We start from the raw sequence: 22,292 nt of genomic DNA, 5'->3' as shown, positions 1-22,292 counted from the left end.
ATTCACAGTCTGCGGGGGCGGGAGGAATTGAAGTGTAGAGAAGACTGGACGGCTTCGCAGGTTGCTAAGCGACGAGGTGGGAGAGCGCGCGCACGCACTGGCCGCTGAGGAGTACCTGAGGGGTCCGTGGCGCTGCAGCTCAGACACCTAGGCGACCGAGCGAACGCGCAGCGTCCTCACGGGTCCTTCTTCACCGCCCCGGTAGTGTCCAGTGACGCGGTGAGGGGTTTGCAGGGACGCACCCTCAGAGACGGCCGGGGGCAGCACATCTTCCCCACTCCGGAGGCAGGTGAGTCCCCGCCCGAGGCTGGGGTCTTTCAACCTTAGGGTCCGGTGTGCGGTTGTGCGCCGTCCCGCGTTGCGTTTATCGACCCAGGTGCTGATCTTCTGCGCGGATGCCCGCGAGCTCGCCGGTCCCTCTCTGCGCGCATAGTGTTCGGGCAACAGTGTTCTGGATGGCGTAGTGCCCTGAAGTTCACGCCACCTCCCCGCAGTAAGATACAGCTTTTTTCAAGTTAAGTGAAAAATATTGAGCTCCAGCTTTGTGGGAAATGAGCCCCTCCCTTCCTGGAGTTCACAGTCTAACTTTTTCTCTAAGTCTTCCGTGAATGTTGACACTTTTGTCCGGTCTTTTTTGGAAACTGAATGCTCTTTAAACCATCTTGACCTTTAAATTATGCCAAACCTGCATTTCTAAGGAAAGCGTGGCAGCTGAATGGGAGACACTCGTTATTTCAGTCAGTCTCAGCTGGTAAAATAACTTAACGAGGTTTTCGTTTAAAATTAGTGCTGCCCAGGAAAATTGTGCTCTCTGAAACCTTGTTTCATGTGGATGTTAAGAGGAAGATGTGATGATCTGGAATAGCATATGTGTAATGAAATGAAAGAAATATCTATATTAGAAAACACTGGTGTAACTTCTGGTTACACTGGTGATTGAATGCCAAGTGGTATTTTTCAGTTTTTCTCTTCAGTTTTGGAGGGTTTGCTATTGTGTGAAAGAAATGGAACCTTACTTTCCAACTTGATCTATCAATAGCATTTATCATAGCTTAATGACTCTCTCCTCCTTGAATAACTATTCATGTGGCTCTCAGACAGCATATTTCCTGGTTTTCCTGTATGTCACTGGTTGCCCCTTCTCAGTGTTCTTTGCAAGTTCTTTTTCACTTCTGACCTTTTAACCTTGGAGTGCCTGTATTCTTCTGTCTACACTTAATCCCTTAGTGATTTAATTTATGAGTTGCATAGTTTCAAAATGCCACTTCTATGTCAAAAACTCCCAAATTTGTGTCTCGTCCTGAATTCCAAACTCCTGTGTCTAACTACTTTCTCGTTATTTCTCTTTAGAAAACTTGAGTTTCTAATATGCATCGTTTCCACTATTTTACAGTGTTTTCTACTGAGCAATTGTATGTAGAAGTAAAACACCACACCTGTTGGTACAGATAATATGACCTGTAATTTCTCCAGTTCTAAGATGTTCATTATGGATGGTGGGATTATGAGATTTCAGATGGTAGAGTAGTGAAGAGTATGGATTGGTTAAATGAAGACTGGTGTGATAAATTGGTTAAATGAAGCCTGGTGTGATAAATTGAAGAGCATGGATTGGTTAAATGAAGACTGGTGTGATAATAGAGCAAGGATTTTAGGATGTGGCATTCTGCTAGGCTCTGGGGATTCAGAAGTTAATAATACACAACTGCTGCCTTTTTAGAGCCCCAGTTTAGCAGGGAACACAGATATGTAAACCCATAATGACAACATGGTGTGACCTGGTTAGTAATAGTTAGGTAACAAGTTAGTAACTCTGGGCTGCCACAGTTTCACAAAGGAGGTGCTGTCTGAATGAGGACAAATGGATGTTTCTGCCAGGCAGCTAGGGTAGGAGGAGGTAGAACCACTTTGCAGTGTTGCAGGTAGTGTTTTGGGTTGACATTCAACAATTTGCAAACATACATGTGTTAAGTCCCTGCTTTTTTTTTAAAACTAAGGCTTTGGAATTGCATTGTCATGTGGCTGTTACATTTAAATTAATAAAAATTAAATAAAATTAGCACACAAGGGTTCCCTTTTCTCTACATCCTCACCAACACTTGTTATTTGTTGTCTTCTTGGTAACAGCCATTTGTACAGGTGTGAGGGGGTGGTGTCTCCTTGTGATTTTGATTTGCGTTTCCTTGATGATTAGTGATATTGAGCATCTTTTCGTGTGTCTTTTGGCCATCTGTACATCTTCCTTGGAAAAATTTCAATTCAGGTCCTCTGTCCATTTTGTAATTGAGTTGTTTGGGTTTGTTTTTTTGATGATGAGTTATAAGAGTTCTTTATATACTTTGGATATTAACCCCTTATTGGATATATTATTTACAAATATCTTCTCCATTTAGTAAGCTTCCTTTTTGTGTTGTTGATGGTTTCCTTTGCTGTGCAAAAGCTTTTTAGTTGTTGTAGTCTCATTTGTTTGTTTTTGTTTCCCTTGCATGAGGAGGCTTAACCAAAAAATATTGCTAAGCACTGTTGGTGAGATTGTAAATTGGTGCAGCCACTATGGAAAACAGTATGGAGTTTCTTTAAAAAATTAAAAATAGAACTGCCATATGATCTAGCAATTTCACTTATGGGCATTAACCCAAAGAAAACAGAAAAACCAATTCAAAAACACCTCCAGTGTTCATTGCAGCATTATTTACAATAGCCAACATATAAAAGCAACCTAAATACCACTGATAGACTAATGGGTAAGGAAGATGTGGTATATGGATATTACTCAGACATAAAAAAAAAAGAAATCTTGCCATTTTTGTCAACATGGATAGATCTAGAGAGTATTATGCTAAGTGCAGTAAGTCAGAGAAAGACAAATACCACATGCTCTCAATTATGTATAGAATGTAAAAAGCAAAACAAATGAAACAAAACAGACTTATAGATAACAGAGAACAAACAGGTGGTTGCCAGAAGGGAAGGGATAGAGGAGTGGATGAAATAGGTGTAAGGGATTAAGATGTACAGACCTACAGTTATGTAATAAATAAGCCATGGGGATGTAATATACAGCATTAGGAATATGCTCAATAATATTGTAATACCTTTGTATGGAGACAGATGGTTACTAGACTCATTATGATGATCACTTCATAATGTATGCAAATATCAAATCACTTTGTAGTATACCTGAAACTAACATATGTCAACTCTATGTCAATAAAAATTAATTTAAAAATACAGTTTCTCAGTCACACTGGCTACATTTCAAGTGCTCAATAGCCACATGTGATAGACTAGCAAACATTTTCATTATCGCAGAAAGTTCTGTTGCATGGCTGCCAGAACTTAGTGGAAGCAAGACGTCATCTAGAGCAGGAGCAGCTGCAGCATATCTTTGTGGAGGCATCTTTTGCCACTGGTACCTTATTGAATGCATTGCATCATCTAGAGCAGGAGCAGCTGCGGCATATCTTTGTGGAGGCAGTTCTTTTGCCCCTGGTACCTTATTGAGTGCATTGCATCATCTAGAGCAGGAGCAGCTGCGGCATATCTTTGTGGAGGCATTTCTTTTGCCCCGGTACCTTATTGAGTGCGTTGCATCATCTAGAGCAGGAGCAGCTGCGGCATATCTTTGTGGAGGCATTTCTTTTGCCCCGGTACCTTATTGAGTGCGTTGCATCATCTAGAGCAGGAGCAGCTGCTGCATATCTTTGTGGAGGCATTTGTTTTGCCCATGGGTACCCTATGGAGTGCATTGCTGTCTGTGATACTGACTACACAGGAAGAGTCCTGTGCGAGGCAGGAAAGAAACCCAATTCTTGTCTTAACCATTGCTGATTTATTCTGGAAGAACTCACATTGACAGTTTTGGTATGCAAAGTTTACAAACAATGTATTGTCCTAGATCTTGAATGAAACTTAGCATCCGCAGCACTGCATCCTCAGGAGGGCATAGGAAAGCATAGTCATCGCCTGAGTGACACCGAACAACATTTGTCTTCTGCTCTTTACTGTTCTGGAATACCTATGTCCCGCCACATTCTAAATAGGTGGAAGAGCATGTGCCACTTGTTGAAGCTTGAAATAGAATGGTAGGTTCAGACCCTACCAATAATGGGGGTTAGGAGAGAAGGGAGCTCAGCTGCGGTGTCTATATATTTTAATGTGTGCAACAGGTCCATATTCATATGCGCTTTTTATGAATCATCATAATATATGTTTTATTTGGATATATGTGCTCTCTGATGTTATCTCTATTATGAGTTCTTAAATTTCTAGCTGCTTTTATACTTTATAATATTTTCAGTTTGGATTAAACAAAAATGTTTTTTGTAAGTCAAATTTTATGATTTTTGTCATTCCTAAGGAAGGACAGAGAGAGTTGTCACTGGAGAATAGCCTAAGGGTGCTTTAAATGTATTGGTGGGTGGAGAAAATAATGGGTATTAATTTTATTATTTGGTCAGTTCACTACTCAGCTTAACAAAGAATATTACCAACCCCTTCCCGGAGATAATGTGTTGACACACACCTACTCATTCTTGTGTGTATAGGTGTATTTTGCGATTATAAAAAGTCACGAGTTATTAAATAATAGTAAATCAATTAATGTTTTCTCTTATCCCCTACTAACTAGAGATTATGAAAACTTGTCTCATTTCACTGCTAATGGCTTTACATGTAAAAAATACTGCTATATAAGCACAAACATACCTATATTTTCGCCTAAATGTGTCCCAAGACAGATATAATTACGCCCACTGTTTAAAAAAATTAAGATATATGAAAAGACTCTGAAATGGATCAATTTATTATTAATAAGAGGTGGGGAAGAATGGGTAAGAGCTAGACTTTGGATAGTAAGTAGAAGTATGGGGTAGGGACAGGAGAGTAGGGGAAAAAAAAGCAATTGAGTATGAAGAACTAACACCTTGAAATGAAGGTTAAAGGGGAGGAAAAAAAATCTCAGCAAACATTCATTTGCATTATACACCTTTACTTTAGCCAGCTTACTTGCTATTGCTCAAATATGTCCTTCAGTATTCTGCATTTTCACTGTGTGCTTTTTCTCACCTGGAATCTCAGCCTCCATTTATGCCTGTCAAAATCTATTCCACCAGGCTCTCTCCAAATGCTTTGGCCTATATGAAGCCTTTCTTCCCCGCCCTCCACTTTTAAAAACTATTACAAAAAATTACAAACATAAACAAAATGAAGAGACAGTATAATTTTCTCAGTCCATCATCCAGCTTCAACAATTATCAACATTCTGCCAGTCTTTTAAAATACATCTCCCTGTTTCCTCCCTCCCCCAACATTGTCAAACATACAGACAAGCTGTACAGTAAATATCCTTGAGAGTAGTCTGAGTTCAGTCAGGAGAGACAACTATACAGGTTATTTGCAAATTTAATATGATGAATTGTTAACTAGAACAAGGAGGGGTGGTTAGCCGTTAAAAGAGCTCTGTGTCTAAGGGTCCCAGAAGTAGCAGTTGTGAAAGAGCAGCACCTACTATTGAAAGACTGGGAGAGAGCCCTTCTTCCCAAAGCTTGGATGCAGGCCTCTTCAAAAAGGGCATACCTACCATGGCCACAGGGCCTGAGGCCACAGCTGGACCTTTCTCATCAGTGCTCTTGGGCCTTCACACTAATTAATAATAATAGAGAACTGGAATCCAGAAGGGAAGTGTTTCTCTGCTGCTGTAGTGACCTGATAGGGCCCTCTCTAAAGCTGGCGAAGAAGTGTTTAGAGGGTCTAGTTCCATTGTCATAAAGCAGGGCAAATAAAGGTAGATTTAATGCTGAGAGATAGTAAATTGATAACTGGCACACCTATATAGTACCTAGCGCCTAATTTCTGTAATTGTTAAACATTTTGCTTTATTTACTTTATCGTGTATCTGCACACCTATCGATCCACATGAATTCTTTTTTGATTCTTCAGCCTGATCGCTTTGTTTTTGTTTTTTTTTAAAGATGGATTTTAAAAAATTGTTACATTTATCTATTTATGTCTGCGTTGGGTCTTCGTTGCTGTGCGCGGGTTTTCTCTAGTTGCGGCGAGCGGGGGCTACTCTTCGTCGCGGTTCGTGGGCTTCTCATTACGATGGCTTCTATTTGTTGCAGAGCATGGGCTCTAGGCGCACAGCCTCAGTAGTTGTGGCTCACGGGCTCTAAAGCGCAGGCTCAGTAGTTATGGCGCATGGGCTTTGTTGCCCCGTGGCATGTGGGATCTTCCTGGACCAGGGCTCGAACCCGTGTCCCCTCAGTTGGCAGGCGGATTCTTAACCACTGCGCCACCAGGGAATTCACGGCTCTTTGTTTTAAATTTTGAATTTAAAAGTTACCTACAAAACTAATCTGTGGTGGGAAAAAAAAATCACTAACAGTGGTTCCTTCTAGAGCAGCGGTCCCCAATCTTTTTGGCACCAGGGACTGGTTTGGTGGAAGACAATTTTTCCACGGACGGGGGTGGGCATAGTATGGTTCACGTGGTAATGCGAGTGATGGGGAGAGGCAGATGAAGCTTCGCTTGCTCGCCTGCCGCTCACCTCCTGCTGTGTGGCCCAGTTCCTAACAGGCCGCGGACCAGTACCGGTCCTTGGCCCGGGGGTTGCGGAGCCAGTGCTCCGGAGGTGGGAGTTGGGGTGGGGATTGACTGGGAACGAGCATGAAAGAACTTTTTGGCTGACAGTAATGGTGTATATCTTGATAGGAGTTTGCATTACAGAGGTATAAGCTTTTGTAAAAATCTGCAAATGTTATAAGATTTGTGCATTTCATAGTTGTGAATTTTTTCTAAAAACATCTCTAAAAATTATTAAACTCTAGTTAATGATAGTATTTAGGGGTGAAACATACTTATGCCTGCAACTTTCTTTGAAATGCATTAAAAATATAAGATGGATTGATGATGTATAGAAGGATGAATAGTTAGCCCATAAAAAATCAAAATATAGATAAAGCAAATACAGTAATGTGAGAAAATACCATATAGTAAAATGTTAATTGTAGAATTTTTCTGGTGTTCACTGTACATTACTTTCAACTTTTCTGTATCAGTTATTAGACTGAAATTTCTTTGAGTTCAGAGACTGTGTCTTATACATCTGTAAATGCCTCATGGAACACAACATATCTTCCTCACAATGGGAACGAGCAGAATGCCTTTAAAATTGCCATTGTGGAGTTGGAAGACTAATCTTGGCTTAATGAACCTAAGCAGTTTCAAACTTTTCTAGCTAAACAGAAATTTTGTAAACGCAAATTATATTGGAAAATGATTGGAAGAAGTTGTGAAATACTGAACATATCAGAAATTTCCCAGATGTAATTTGACACTTTAATAAAAATTTATATATTATCAATTTTTTGGTAAATAGCTTATTATTAACTTGTTCATCAAATCATTTAGCAAAATTATCAGGCTTAGGCTATAGATAGAATTAAGAACAGTTTAGATTATAAAATGTATATTTAAAATTATCTTTTGTTCTAATATATATTTATAGTCTAGTATGATTGGTTTGCCTGGGGAAGGAATATGGTTGGCTCCATCTAAATGGAACAAATGAGAACTGTAGATGGAGGCCCAGAGAATGGGCATATATTACTCTTATTGGTTTCATAACCTTTCTGCAGGCCTTAGAATTTATGTTGCAAAGTGTTCATTGTAAAGATAGGAAGTTGCAGACGGTCCCCAAAAGTTGGGATTGACTGGGTAAGGATAGCCCTCTACAGCATTGCTTCTAAATCTAAGGACTTTGCTCCTTTTTAGTTGAACATTTCAGTGCCTTAGTTCCCAAGTCTAGTTTTGTAATACCCACCCATATTTGATCAAGTTTAATTTGAAAGAATTGTGGCACATGAAGAATTTAGTTACTTATATGTTCAATTTAATATATAGCCCCTGGAAATGAATCAAGTTTTCATGACTTACAGCTGGGATTTGTCATGTGATGTCTTCCTTGGTCTGTCTAGTTCATATAAGAAGTACTCAAAATTAAGGGAGGTGTTATTTTTCTAGGCCCTCATAAATTTAATCATATTGTTTTACATTTAACTGAAAGCATATATATGTATGCATATACATATATGTAGTGAACATTCATAATATTACATACATAATTTAATCCTGAGGTAGAATGAGTAGATATTATCCTCATTTTACAGTTTAGGAAACTCAGTTTCAAAGGTTGTGACTTGTCTGAGGTCTTCTTGCCATGTTTAGAAAACTAAGATCTTACTAATATTAAAAAAAAAACCTACATATTCCGTCACCTATTTAAAAATTAACATCTAAAATATATCATGTTTACACAGTTGTAAAGGTTGTAATTTCCAATGTATTATAAATACTGAATTTTTAACCAGAACTGTTATATTCTTCAAAAAATATACAGTGTAATCTAAATATTCATTGCCATCATCTATTTAAAAAATAGGTAGCTCTCTCTTTGACAATCAAAAGTTGAGGTTTCTATACATCCTTAATGTCAAACTTCCAGTACACTCTCCTGACATGATTTTATCTTACTTTATTATATTTTAATGCTAAAATGTCTTTTCATGATCCCAGTGTCATCATACTTCTTTATCAAAAATATAAATATAAATTGAAACTAATTTTTTGTTTTTTTCAATCTGCCACTTATGGCTTTAAGTGTAATAAACTTCATCATTACAATTCTTTTTTTTTTTTTTGCGGTACGCGGGCCTCTCACTGCCGTGGCCTCTCCCGTTGCCGAGCACAGGCTCCGGACGCGCAGGCTCAGCGGCTCATGGGCCCAGCCGCTCCGCGGCATGTGGGATCTTCCCGGACCAGGGCACGAACCCGTGTCCCCTGCATTGGCAGGCGGACTCTCAACCACTGCACCACCAGGGAAGCCCATTACAATTCTTAGTAGCATACAGTTTATCAAAACAAATGTTTTAAATTTTAGATAATTATTAAATATTAAAAGTAAAATTTAATGGAAATGTATCTGTTAATGGATGGAACTTTTTCTGCTCTGATTAGTTTATATATATGTGGGTGAGTATTAGAATGAGACTGGATTGAGTTTCAAATTAATTTGTATTTTCCAGAGTTATAGATGTATGTGCTTAGAAACCATATTCACATAAATAAGAAGGTGGGAGTTCTTTGGACTTCTTCCATGTCATTTGCAAAACAAAATCACATGGTAGCCTGTTATCAGAACTTGTTTTCAATGATGTGTTAACCGGTTAACTCATTCAGGCTGTTATTCAATGGCTGAAAGCAAACAATTGAAAACCACCTGACTTGCAAAAGGATTTACTACCTGTTAGTCTTTTAAAGCTTTATTAACATTTTGCCTCTCTCATTTAGAGTTACCTTAATTAATTCAATATGTTCTGAAAGTGTTAGGAAAAATTGAAATATTATTTCAGTATCCTCTTCCTAAAACAGTATTTTAAATCAAATGCTTTTATCTTTTCACCTGCTTTAAATATGTTTTTGTTAACATCTTGAGGTGGCTTATTTGCTGATTGAATTTTCAGTTTTGGATAAAATACTGCCATATAACCTAATTGTGAAACCAGTCAGTCAAATAAGGTTGACTTAGTTTTCAGAAAAAGTATGACTTCATTTTTAAATTAAATTAATGCAGTAACATTCGATTTTGAAGAATATTATTAAAAAAACTTAGAAATAAATTATGGAATGCATTTGAAAGAGAGTTTACTAAAACAAAGTCAAGATTAAAATGATGCAGTGATAATAAAATATAAATGTTTAAAATATCATGAAAATCATGATAATGCTATTTCTCATTGCTTCATTTATAATAAAGTGATATAAAGTGGACTTAAAATGATAAGTGATTTATGAAGTAAGGAGTATGATAAAAGGAATGGTATTCCTTCAGTAAACTTCTTACAATTCACAAACTTTTCCTATGTATTTAATGAAGGAAGAAAGTGATTTGCTAAAAGTGAGTTGGCACAGATGTAGAGAACAAACGTATGGACACCAAGGGGGGAAAGTGGGGGGGGATGGGTGGTGGTGGTGGTGGGATGAATTGGGAGATTGGGATTGACATTTATACATCAATATGTATAAAATTGATAACTAATAACCTGCTGTATAAAAAAATTAAAATTCAAAAAAAAGTGAGTTGGTATGGCAAATAGCAGATAATTTTACATTTGTTAATAGAAAGTAGAAAATAACATTTTCTGAGATCAGGCTTGACCATAATTATTTCATTATGCAGTTTACTGGAAAAAAAATGTGGCTTGCATTAAATTCCTTACTAAACATTGGGCATAGAGTGCCTGGATGGATCTAATGGGATAGCACACAGCATGCTCCCTCTGGCTCTCCCCATTTCCTCCCTCTCTTTCTGAGGAGCAAAACATCATCTCCTTTTCTTATATAGAGTAGGTGTGCATTATTCCCAAAATCTGATTTCTTGGAGTCTTACCTTTCACCTTGAACACTTATTTAAAATTTCTGTGATTCTGCTAAATGAATTCTTCTCACTGCTAAGAGAAAAAGGTTTTTCCCTGTTGTTGTTCTTAAAAATCTCATGATTTCTGTTCTTGATTTACAGAATTTTAGAAGGAAGAGCTTTCAAAACCAGAATTCTCACTGCAGTCTTATAGCAGGATAGGACATTCCCATACTCCAGGAAGGCTACAAACATGCCCCCATCCCCACTCCCAGATGCACACAATCAAAGCTGCCTGTTTGGTATTTCACAGGCCTTGTTCTCTTTAGAGTGAATTCCCCTTGTTAATCAGATGAAGGAATGCATCGGTACTGATTAGTTTACAAGCTACATTTACAAGCTACATAATACTTTGGAAGAGAGGATTTTTGGTCAGGTGGGAGTATCAGCACGTTTCCAGTTATACTAATAATAAGGTTGTCTGTCTTCTCTGCCTTCATGGAGAAGCATCTCTGGTTAAAACTAATGTCTAGTGGCACGATTTGTCATTGCAATTTCATCGTCAGTTTGAATCTCCAGGTGGTTTCTGAATTCGTTGTAAACATTCATTTTGTTAAGGCAACAAACAATAGGGCATTGAACTGTTATGCTAGATTTGGAGTGTTCTTAACATTTTTTCCCCAGCTCAGCATTTTTAAAGTAATGTTTAATTCAAATTACAGAAAATACTTGAAATACCATTCTAACAACTTCCAACAGAGCTATTAAAGGAGCGTTCAGTTTCAAATCCCTAAAATTGAATGTTGGCTCTTTACACTGCTGGTGTTTTGGAGCTTACAGGATTTTATACTTTTACAGTATGAAATTATTTAACCTCCTGTTAATTTTATCTATAGCGTATATAAAGTTGGTATGCATCTAGTTAAAAATCATTCATTTTGATGTTTTCTTTAATGAAATACAATTAAGCTTTAAGGCTTTTTTATGTAACAGTTTTGTAATCTGATTCCCTTTCATTGAAACTAGCAAAGTAATATTTGGAGAGTAATCTGATGTGCCCTTACTGTTGGTTTAGGTATCTGCTCATTTAGAAATATGTGCTTTACATAGCATCCATGTAATTAATAAACAGCATGTTAGATAATAGTGTAATTAAAAACAGCATCATTTAAGAAGCAAGATTAAGACATGAAATAAGTCAGAGACCAAATTATTACAAATATATATATATATTTTTTACTGTGGTAAGGTACACATAACATAAAATTTACTATCTTAACCATTTTCAAGTGCACAGTTCAGTGGTATTAAATATCATCATATTGTTGTGCAGTCATCACCATCATCCCCATAACAATTTTCATCTTGTAAAACTGAAACTCTATACCTATTAAATAACTCAGCATTCTCCCTTCCCCCCAGTCCCTGGCAACCACCATTACAATTTCTGTCTTTATGATTTTGACTAAATACTCATGTAAGTGGAATCATACAGTGTTTGTCTTTTTGAGACTGGTTTATTTCATTCAGCATAATATCCTCAAGTTTCAACCACATTGTAACATATTGCAGAATTAACGTTTTTAAGGCAGAATAATATTCTGTTGTATGTATATGCCATATGCCACATTTTGCTTATCCATTCATCAGTATATGGACACTTGGGTTCCTTCCCAGTTTCAGCTGTTGCAAATAATGCTGCTATGAACATGGGTGTACAAATATCCCTTTGAGACCCAGCTTTCAAGTCCTTTAGGTATATACCCAGAAGTGGAGTTTCTGGATCATATGGTAACTCTATTTTTAATTTTTTGAGGAACTGCCATATTGCTTTCTGTTAACAGCTGCACCATTTTTACATTCCCACCAACATTGCACATGGTTCCGATTTTTTAATATCCTTGTCAACACTTGTTATTTTCTGTTATTATTTATTTATTTTGTAGTAGCCGTTCTAATGGGTATGGAGTGGTATCTCCTTGAAGTTTTGATTAGCATTTCCTGAATGATTAGTGATTTGAACATCTTTTCATGTGCTTGTTGGCCACATATATCTTCTTTAGAGAAATATCTACTAAAGTCCTTTGCCCATTTTTGAATCCGGTGGTTTGGTTTTTTGATGTTGAGTTCTAGAAGTTCTCTATATATTCTGTATCTTAATCCCTTACCGGATATATGATTTGAGAATATTTTCTCCAAAGGTGTGAGTTGCGTTTTTATTCAGTGGATCTCTGGATAGTGAGCTTTTTTGTTTTTTTAAGGAGTAGTATTTTAAATAACTGTTTCAGATAATTGTGTTTCAGATAATATTAATCTTAGATACTAAATCAAAGCTACACTAGTGGTAGTTTCTCAAAGGTTATTTGCAAAATGTAACCTGAAACAATATCATTGAATATTTCCTATTCTGTTACATTAAAATCTATAGGCCTATCCTGTACATTGAGTGGATCTTGTATTAATGCATGACTTTTTAAGTAATGCATTGTTTTACTAAGGATAGTGTCCTTTGATGCACAAGATTTTAAAACTTCATGAATTTCAATTTGTCTATTTTTTCTTTTGTTACCTGTGCCATTAGTGTCATATCCAAGAAATCATTGCCAAATCCAATGTCATGAAGCTTTTGTCCTATGTTTTTTCTAAGAGTTTTATTGTTTTGGGTCTTAGATTTAGGTCCTTGATCCATTTGGAGTTTTTAATGTATGGTTTTATGTAAGGGTCCAATTTCATTCTTCTGCACGTGGATATCATGTTTTCCCAGCACCGCTTGTTGGAAAGACTGTCCTTTTTCCCACTGAATGGTCTTAGCACACTTGTCAAAAATATGACCATATATGTAAGGGTTTATTTCTGGGATTTGGGTTCTATTCCATTGGTCTATTTAGCTGTCTTTATGCCAGTATTGCAGTGTTGGAATTACTCGACTTTTGTAATAAGTTCTGATATTAAGAACTATGAGCCCTCCAGTTTTGTTCTTTTCTTTTTTAATTATTTTGGCTATTTGGGGTCCCTAGAGATGCCATTTAAATTTTTTTCAAACTGTTTATTTTATTATTTTTTATTAATTTTATTTATCTATCCATTTATTGGCTGCATTGGGCCTTCATTGCTGTGTGCGGGCTTTCTCTAGTTGTGACGAGCAGGGGCTACTCTTTGTTGCGGTGCGCGGGCTTCTCATTGCGGTAGCTTCTTTTGTTGCAAGCATGGGCTCTAGAGTGCAGGCTCAGTAGTTGTGGCGCCTGGGCTTAATTGCTCCGCGGCATGTGGGATCTTCCTGGACCAGGGATCAAACCCATGCCCCCTGCACTGGCAGAGGGATTTTTAACCATTGCGCCACCAGGAAGTCTCTCCATTTAAATTTTAAGATGAGTTTTTCTATTTCTGCAATATATGTTGTTGGGATTTTGATAGGGATTGTGTTGAATCTGTAGATTGCTTTGGGTAGTATTGACATTTTAACTATATTAAATCTTCCAATCCATGACCATGAGATGTGTTTCCATTTATCTGTCTTCTTTCATTTCTTTCAGCATTGTTTTTTCATTGAACATGTCTTTCACTTTCTTGGTTAATTCCTAAGTATTTTATTCTTTTTGATGCTATTGTAAATGGAATTGATTTTGTAATTTCCTTTTCAGATTCTTCAATTTTGATGGATAGAAGTGCAACTAATTTTTGTCTGTTGACTTCGTATCCTGCTACTTTGCTGAATTCATTTATTAGTTCTGACAGTTTTCTTTTGTGGAGTCTTAAGGGTTTTCTCCATATATGATCATATTTGCAAACAGATCATCTTATTGCTTCCTTTCTAATTTGGATGGCTTTTATTTCTTTTTCATACCTAATTGCTCTGGCTAGAACTTCTTCTGCCTGCCTGCTCAGGTCTGCCTTTGAATCCACCTAGTGAATTTTTCCTTGCTGTTATTGTACTTTTCAGCATCATAACTTCTTTTTGGTTTATTTCAGGTTGTCTGTCTCTTTATTGATATTTCCATTTTGTTCACACATTGTTTTCTTGTCTTTGTCTACATTTTTGTTCTTTGAACATGTTTAAGACAGTTGTTTTAAAGTCGCCTAGTATATCTACCATTACATCTTTCAAGGATGGTTTCTCTTGATTTATCTTTTTTTGCTTTGAATGGGCCATACTTTTTCGTTGTATGCCTTGTGACTTTTTTTTGAACACTGGACATTTGAATCTAATAATGTAACTCTGGAAATCAGATTGTCTGCATTCCGCAGGGTTTGCTATTTTTTGCTGTAGTTTTTGTATTTTGATTGTTGTAGGCTGTCTGTGCTGAAGATCAGACTGAGGTATAAACTTAATGTCTGTTCAGATCTTTTCTGTGCCTTTCTCTTAGCATGTGTGGTCACTTTCTAATTTTTCTTGTATAACAGCAGTTTGTGAATGTCCTAGTCTTTAATGTCTGGCTCCCAAAAGAGGAAACAGGAAAAAATGAAGAGGGGTGTGAAAAAGGGTGCTGCCCCATTAAATCTTTGGGAAGTCAGTTTAGCCAGACGGGGGGCTTGCATCAGTGAGGGGAGGTGCAACAACAATGGCTGCCCACTTCTTTGTGATCAGAAGCAGAGGACAGAGTTCTTATATTCCACCTAGCTCCCACGAGCTGTGTGTCAGCGGCTCCAGGAACATGTAAATAGCTGCCTGCTATGTGGCTGGGGGGTGGGTAGCTGCTACTGTGCTAAGAGTTGAAATTGACCAAAATTAACTGATATTTGCATGTTCAAGTTTTTCCGTGGAAGTTGCAAGCCTTCAGCTGACTCCAGAGTTCCTTATATTAGACAGATGCTGCCAGTATAATTGTTGTCCAGATAGGGAGACAGATTCGTGGTGTTTCCTACTCTACCATTTTCACAGAATCCTTTTCATGTAAATATTTTAAATTGGAGGATTGTCCAGGGCTAAAGGGTTATCAGTTGACTTAGCTAGTAAAAAGAAAAGTTTGGGTTTGTACTCTTTTGTAAATGTAAGAATAATGTTATGTATCTTGGAAATTATTTGGTTGTTTTGGATGACATGGAAAACAGTTTTTGAAAGAATTCTCAAATAACTTCTAAAATGAATACAGAGTAATTTGAAGATGATTATTACATTTACTTCAGTGAGTCTTAAACATAGAATTTCTAAAGTCAGATTTAGTCCTGGAAGAAATTAAAGTGCTTGTAATTTACTTAAAGTTAGTCATTGTGGTCACAATGAGTACTGCTTTATTACTATTTTCTTCTTCTTATTTATTTTATTTGGCTGAGCCACGTGGCATGCGGGATCTTAGCTCCTTGACCGGGGATCGAACCTGTGTCCCCTGCATTGAAAGTGCGGCGTCTTAACCACTGGACTGCCAGGGAAGTCCCACTATTTTATTATTTTATACATACACAATTTACACATATCCTGACATATTTAACTATAAAATATTTGGCTGGAATTTTCAGGAATGGTGAAGTACAGGATATTTTTACAGGATGAAAGTTGTAGTCATGTGAACTTCATGTAATCAAGTTGCCGAGAGTAGTCAAGAGGTAATAGAATGGACTGGGGTCAGTCACCTCCTCTTTCAACTTCATGTATAAAAGATAAAATAATACCTATCAGGATTCTTTCTTCCTCCCTCCCTCCCTCCCTCCCTCCCTTCCTTTCTATGCTATCTATCTGTTTTTTATTGAAGTATAGTCAATTCACAGTGTTGTGTTAGTTTTTGGTGTACAGCAAAGTGATTCTTTTTCAGATTCTTTTCCATTATAGTTTCTTACAAGATATTGAACATAGTTCCTTGTGTTATACAGTAGGACCTTATTGTTTATCTTTTATATATAGTTGTTTGCATTTGCTCATCCCAAACTCCTAATTTATCCCTTCTGCCCACCCCCCTTTGGTAACCATAAGTTTGTTTTCTACATCTGTGACTCTGTTTCTGTTTTGTAAATAAGTTCATTTGTATCATTTTTTAGATTCCACGTATGAGTGATATCATATGATATTTGTCTTTCTCTGACTTACTTCACCTTGTATGATAAGGTCCATTCATGTTGCATGTGCTGCAAATGGTATTATTTCATTCTTTTTTATGGCTGAGTAATATTCCATTGTTTATATATATACCACATCTTCTTTATTCATTCATCTGATGATGGACATTTAGCCTGTTTCCATGTCTTGCCTATTGTAAATAGTGCTTCTGTGAACACTGAGGTGAAAGTATCTTTTTGAATTAGAGTTTTCTCTGTATGTATGCTTAGGGGTGGGATTGCAGGATCATATGGTAACTCTATCTTTAGTTTTTTAAGGAACCTCCATACTGTTCTCCATAGTGGTTGCACCAATTTACATTCCCACCAACAGTGTAGGAGGCTTCCCTTTTCTCCACACCCTCTTCAGCATTTATCATTTGTAAACTTTTTGATGATAGCCATTTTGACTGGTGTGAAGTGATACCTCTTTGTAGTTTTGATTTGGATTGCTCTAATAATTAGCGACGGTGAGCATCTTTTCATGTGCCTATTGGCCGTGAGCATCTTTTCATGTGCCTATTGGCCATCTGTATGTCTTCTTTGGAGAAATGTCTATTTAGATCTTCTGCCCAGTTTTTGATTGGGTTGTTTCTTTTTTGTTATTGAGCTGTATGAGTTGTTTGAATAGTTTGGAAATTAAGCCCTTGTTGGTTGCATCATTTGCAAATATTTTCTCCCATTCTGTAGGTTTTCATTTTGTTTATGGTTTTCTTTGCTGTGCAACAGCTTGTAAGTTTGATTAGGCCCCATTTGTTAATTTTTGCTTTTATTTCTATTGCCTTGAGAGAATGACCTTAAGAAATCATTGCTACAATTTATGTCAAAGAATGTTTTGTCTATGTTCTCTTCTAGGAGTTTTATGGTGTCATGTCTTATATTTAAGTCTTTAAGCCATTTTGAATTTATTTTTGTGTATGATGTGAGAGTGTTCTAACTTCATTGGTTTACATGCCGCTGTCCAGCTTTCCCAGCACCACTTGCTGAAGAGAGTGTTTTTTCTTCATTATGTATTCTTGCCTCTTTTGTTGAAGATTAATTGTACGTGTGTGGGTTTATCTCTGGGCTCTCTATTCTGTTCCACTTACTATCAGGATTCTTTTTGATAATTACTTGTTTCCAGGAGTATGAACTACCTAACCTTGAGTTTTTTCTTTTAAGTAGAAGGAGTAGAATTTATTGGTTTTAACTCTACTACCTAGCTATATGACCCTGAACAAGTGTCTTGGTCTCTTTTGATTGATACAATGGGGTAATAACACAGCATGACTGTAAAGTCTGGAAACATAACAATTCCCCTCCTATAGATATCCATTTAAATTAGGAGGTGTACAAGAATGTTCATAAGCAGTGCTTCTAAGAACAAAACTCTAAACATCTATTTGTCTGTCAATAAGAGAATGAGTGAATATGCTGAAAATGAATGGACCATAAAAACACACACCAACATAACTGAATAATAAAAATACAATGTTGAGTGAAAAAAGTAAATCATAACACATACAGTATGATCCTAGTTTTATAAAATTAAAAAATGTGTAAAGACCCTATTAGAGTTTCATACACATCTGGTAAAACCATAAAGAAGAGTAGGGGGATGATTAGTTCCAAATTCAAGATAGTAGTTGCCTGGGGTTGAGAGTAGGAGAGGATGCACTGGTGTCTTCAAAGTATTGGTAATTGTCTGCTACTTCTTAAGATGTGTGGATGCATGAGTATTTGTTCCATTTATTCATTTTTATGTTTTATTATATATTTGTTACATATTTAAAATATACATATACCTTTGATCACTGTTGTTTGTATGATATTTAATAAAAATATGCATAGTGGCTTAGAGTTTTTATATGATTATGGAATAGCAATTTTGAAAAAGAATAGAAGTCTCTCACAAATCTTTTACCCATTTAGAGGAATTTTCATTTTTGCAAATCCCATTCAAGCTTTCTAGGTTAGGTTTAAGTCTGTCATCTGGCCATTTGGTTTTGTTTGTCACATCTGTTCTTTGTTCCCTCTTTCCTCCTTTTCTTTTCTTTTTGATTATTTGAAGTTTTTTACAATTCCATTTTATCTCCTTTTTTGTCCTTATTAGTGATAACAGTTATTTGTTTTTGTGACTACTTTAAGACTTATAGCATACACCCTTTTCTCACATCTACCTTCAAGTGATAGTATACCACTTCACCTATAGTATAAGAACTTTCAATAATTTACTTCCATTTCTCCCTTCCTATTGTGTTATGGTTCTCATACATTTTACTTCTACATAAGTTATAAGCTCCATACTACATTGTTAATATTTTTGTTTAAACAGCTAATTATTTTTTAAAGATATAAATAGAAAAAATATCTAATATTTACTCATGTAGTTATCATTTCCAGTACTTTCATTTCATTGTGTAGATCTCCATTTCTAATATAGTGTGATTTTCCTCCTGCCTAAAGGATTTCCTTTTTAAAATATTTTTATAGTATCGACTGTATTGTAACAAATTCTCGTAGCTTTGAATGTCTGAAAAAGTCTTTGATTTTGAAAGACATTTTCACTGGGTACAAAATTCTAGGTTGTCATTTTTTTCTTTCAGTACTTTAAAGGTGGTGGTCCCCTGTCTTTTCACTTACCTTGTTTCTGATGTCATCTGCCATCCTTGTCTTTCTTCCTTTGCTCTTAAGTGTCTGTTTTCCTCTTTATCACTCGGTTTGAGTAATTTGATTATGATATGCATTTGTGTAACTTTTTTCATGTTTCTTGTGCTTGGGTTCTTTGAGATTCTTGGGTCATGGGTTTGTAATTTCAACGAATTTGGGAAAATTTTGGTCATTATTTCTTCAAATATTTTTTTCTGTCTACCTCTCATCCTGCCACTGTTTTGAAGACTTAAATTATCCATATAGTAAGCTGATTGTTGTCCCACTACTCACTGATGCTCTGTTCATTTTTTAAATTCCCTTTTCTTTCTAGGTTTTATCTTATAAAGTTTTTATTGCTGTGTCATCAAGACCACTAATCTTTTCTTTTGCAATGTCTAATCTGCTGTTAATTTCATCCATTGTATTTTGCATATCACTTATTGTAGTTTTTCTCTCTAGACGTTTGATATGAGTTTTTTTTTTTTTTTTTTTTTTGCGGTACGCGGGCCTCTCACTGTTGCGGCCTCTCCCGTTGTGGAGCACAGGCTCCGGACGCGCAGGCTCAGCGGCCATGGCTCACGGGCCCAGCCGCTCCGTGGCATGTGGGATCTTCCCGGACCTGGGCACGAACCCATGTCCCCTGCATCGGCAGGCGGACTCTCAACCACTGCGCCACCAGGGAAGCCCTTGATATGAGTTTTTAAAGTATATTTCATGTCCACTAATTTTTGAACATATGGAATACATTATAATAATTGTTTTAATGTTCTAGTCTCTTAATTATCTTTGTCAGAGCTGGGTTGGTTTTGATTGATTTTTTTTTTTTCTCCCTACTATGGATCATATTTTTTGGTTTCTTTGTATGCCTGGTAATTTTTTATTGAATGCCAACTGCTGTGAATATTACCTTTTTGGATGTTGGGTATTTTTATTTTTCTATAAATAATTTTGAACTTTATTCTGGAGTGCAGTTAAGTTACTTGAAAATAGTTTGATCCTTTCAGGACTTGTTTTTAAGCATGTATGCATTTCCCCCCATCCTGCACCATACTTAGTCTCTCTTAACACAGCTTCATATGACTAAAAACAGTCTGGTTTTTAGTTTCTACTTTTTATTTATTGATTGATTGACTGATTGATTGATTGCCATGCTGTGCAGCATATGGGATCTTAGTTCCCTGACCAGGGATTGAACCCGTGGCCCCTGCAGTGGAAGCACAGAGTCTTAACCACTGGACCTCCAGGGAAGTCCTAGTTCCTACTTTTTTTTTTTAGCAAAGGAATTGCAAGTGGTAGGTCCCCAGATTACCTACAACTTCTGTCCAGCTTGGCTACAAATTGTAGGTTCCTGGACCTCCTCTCCCTTGGATTCAGTTTTTTCTAGAACAGTTCACAGAACTCAGGGAAACACCTATTTATGTGTACCAGTTTTATTATATAATAAAGAATACGATAAAGGACACAGATAGCTAGGTAAAGAGATACATAGGGCAAGGTCTGGGAGGGTCCTGAGCGCATGAACTTGTCTCTGTGGAATTGGGGAGCATCACCCTCCTGGTACCTGGATGTGTTCACTAGCACAATCTGAAAGCTCCTCCAAACCCCATAATATTGGGATTTTTATGGAGGCTTCATCTTGTAGGTATGATCAGTTATTAATTCCATTTCCAGCTCCTTTCCCCTCTCTATTCAATAGGGGGTGGGGATGAAAATTCCAAGCTTCTGATCATAGCTTGTTCTCTCTGGTAACAGGCCCTGATCCAGCAGCCAACCAGCAGTCTACTCTGGGTTGCCTCATTAGAGCAAAAGATGCTCCTATCACCCAGAAAATTCCAAGGGATTTCAGAGCCCTCTATCAGGAACTGGGGTCAGAGACCAAATATTCAAATAAAAAGTACTCTTAGTGCTCTTATCACTTAGGAAATTATAAGAGTTTTAGGAGCTTTGTGCTAGGAACTGGGGTCAAAGACTAAAATATGAGAATAGAATATTCTCCGAGCACCCCTATTTATGAGGGATTTAGGAGCCCTGTGTTGGGAACCGGGGCAGAGACCAGTATATAACCTGACTTCTTTATAAGTCTTTCAGCTTTTCTTCCTTCTCTTAACTGTCTGGTGTATCCATAGTTCCTGAGAGACAGAGACAGAGAGACACAGAGAGTTAGATTGGCCTGGGAGGTTATAACCGCCCCCCTGCCCCCCATAGTATGCTTACCAATCTCTATAGACTATGTCAGGTGCCCATTCCCAGCCCAGCATGTGGGGTGGGGGGCAGTTGGAGAGGAATCATGATTTTAAAAACACATGTTATTCCTTTTCGTGGAGTATCCTTTGACTAGCTCCCCTTATAGTAGGGTTGGTGGAGATGGCAGTTTCCCTGAGTGGCTACTGTGGATAGTTGGCAGTATGTATCTGCATCCTGATTTCTTCATCCTGCCAGAATAGAGCCCTACTCTGTCTGTAGGCAGTGTAAGCTAAGTGATTCACTTCCCCAGCTCTTTTAGAATATTAATATTGTGATATTTATTTTAAATCATGATGATGAAAATTGATATAAAACTGGGACAAGGATTTTCAGTAATTTAATACCTTGTATTATTCACTAAAAATATTGTGAAACCATGACAATTAAGTCTGCCTTATTAATTTGGCCTGATTAAGAGATATAAATATAAGTCAGTGTATTTCCTTATATTTTTCTGTTCTTACGGCATCATCATTTAGTGTTTTCCTTAAAAGAGCTATTCAGCACTTCTGTGAATATCTGTGTAGACTGGACTGCAGTTAAAATTTTCCAGAAGCTAAAACTAGAATTCCCACTATGTACAGTTTGCCTTTGAAAATTTTCTGCATTGAGTATCACTTGTTCCTGTGTTCTTGTTATTTAATATGACTGAAATATTAATAACTGTTTAAAGTATAGTATTTCAGTTAATTCCATGTGTAATTAAAAATTTTAAATACATTAACATTTCACAACATAGTCTGTGATTGGGATTAGGACTGTTTGTGTTTGCTGTTCAAATACTCAGTATAATATTTGATATTTAGATAAAATGCTATTTTTCATATCAAGTATATTTGTTGAAAATTGTAGAGGGCATATACTAGAGAGCTTGAAAAATTTGTATTTAACATAAAATTATTTGTTTCTTTTCAGATTTTAAAAAGAACAGTGTTTGGGAATCTCACAGGCTTATATGACTATTAGATTTTGCAGG

The 22,292-nt window shown here is 36.8% G+C and overlaps 1 protein-coding gene across 1 annotated transcript in view; it reads left to right on the top strand.

Moving 5' to 3' along the window:
• Positions 1-269: 269 nt before the first annotated feature.
• The window catches only part of WDPCP (WD repeat containing planar cell polarity effector), a 276,624-nt gene continuing 254,601 nt past the window's right edge, over positions 270-22,292 (top strand). The window contains exon 1 of the mRNA XM_082852381.1: positions 270-289. The gene's annotated coding sequence lies outside the window, so the exon portion shown is untranslated. The remainder of the gene's footprint in view (positions 290-22,292) is intronic.

The sequence above is a fragment of the Leucopleurus acutus genome, assembly GCF_964270905.1.
Source record: "Leucopleurus acutus genome assembly, chromosome: 12".
NCBI lineage: Eukaryota > Metazoa > Chordata > Mammalia > Artiodactyla > Delphinidae > Leucopleurus > Leucopleurus acutus.
Note: the sequence above shows the minus strand (reverse complement) of the source record. Positions and strands in the feature narration are given on the sequence as shown.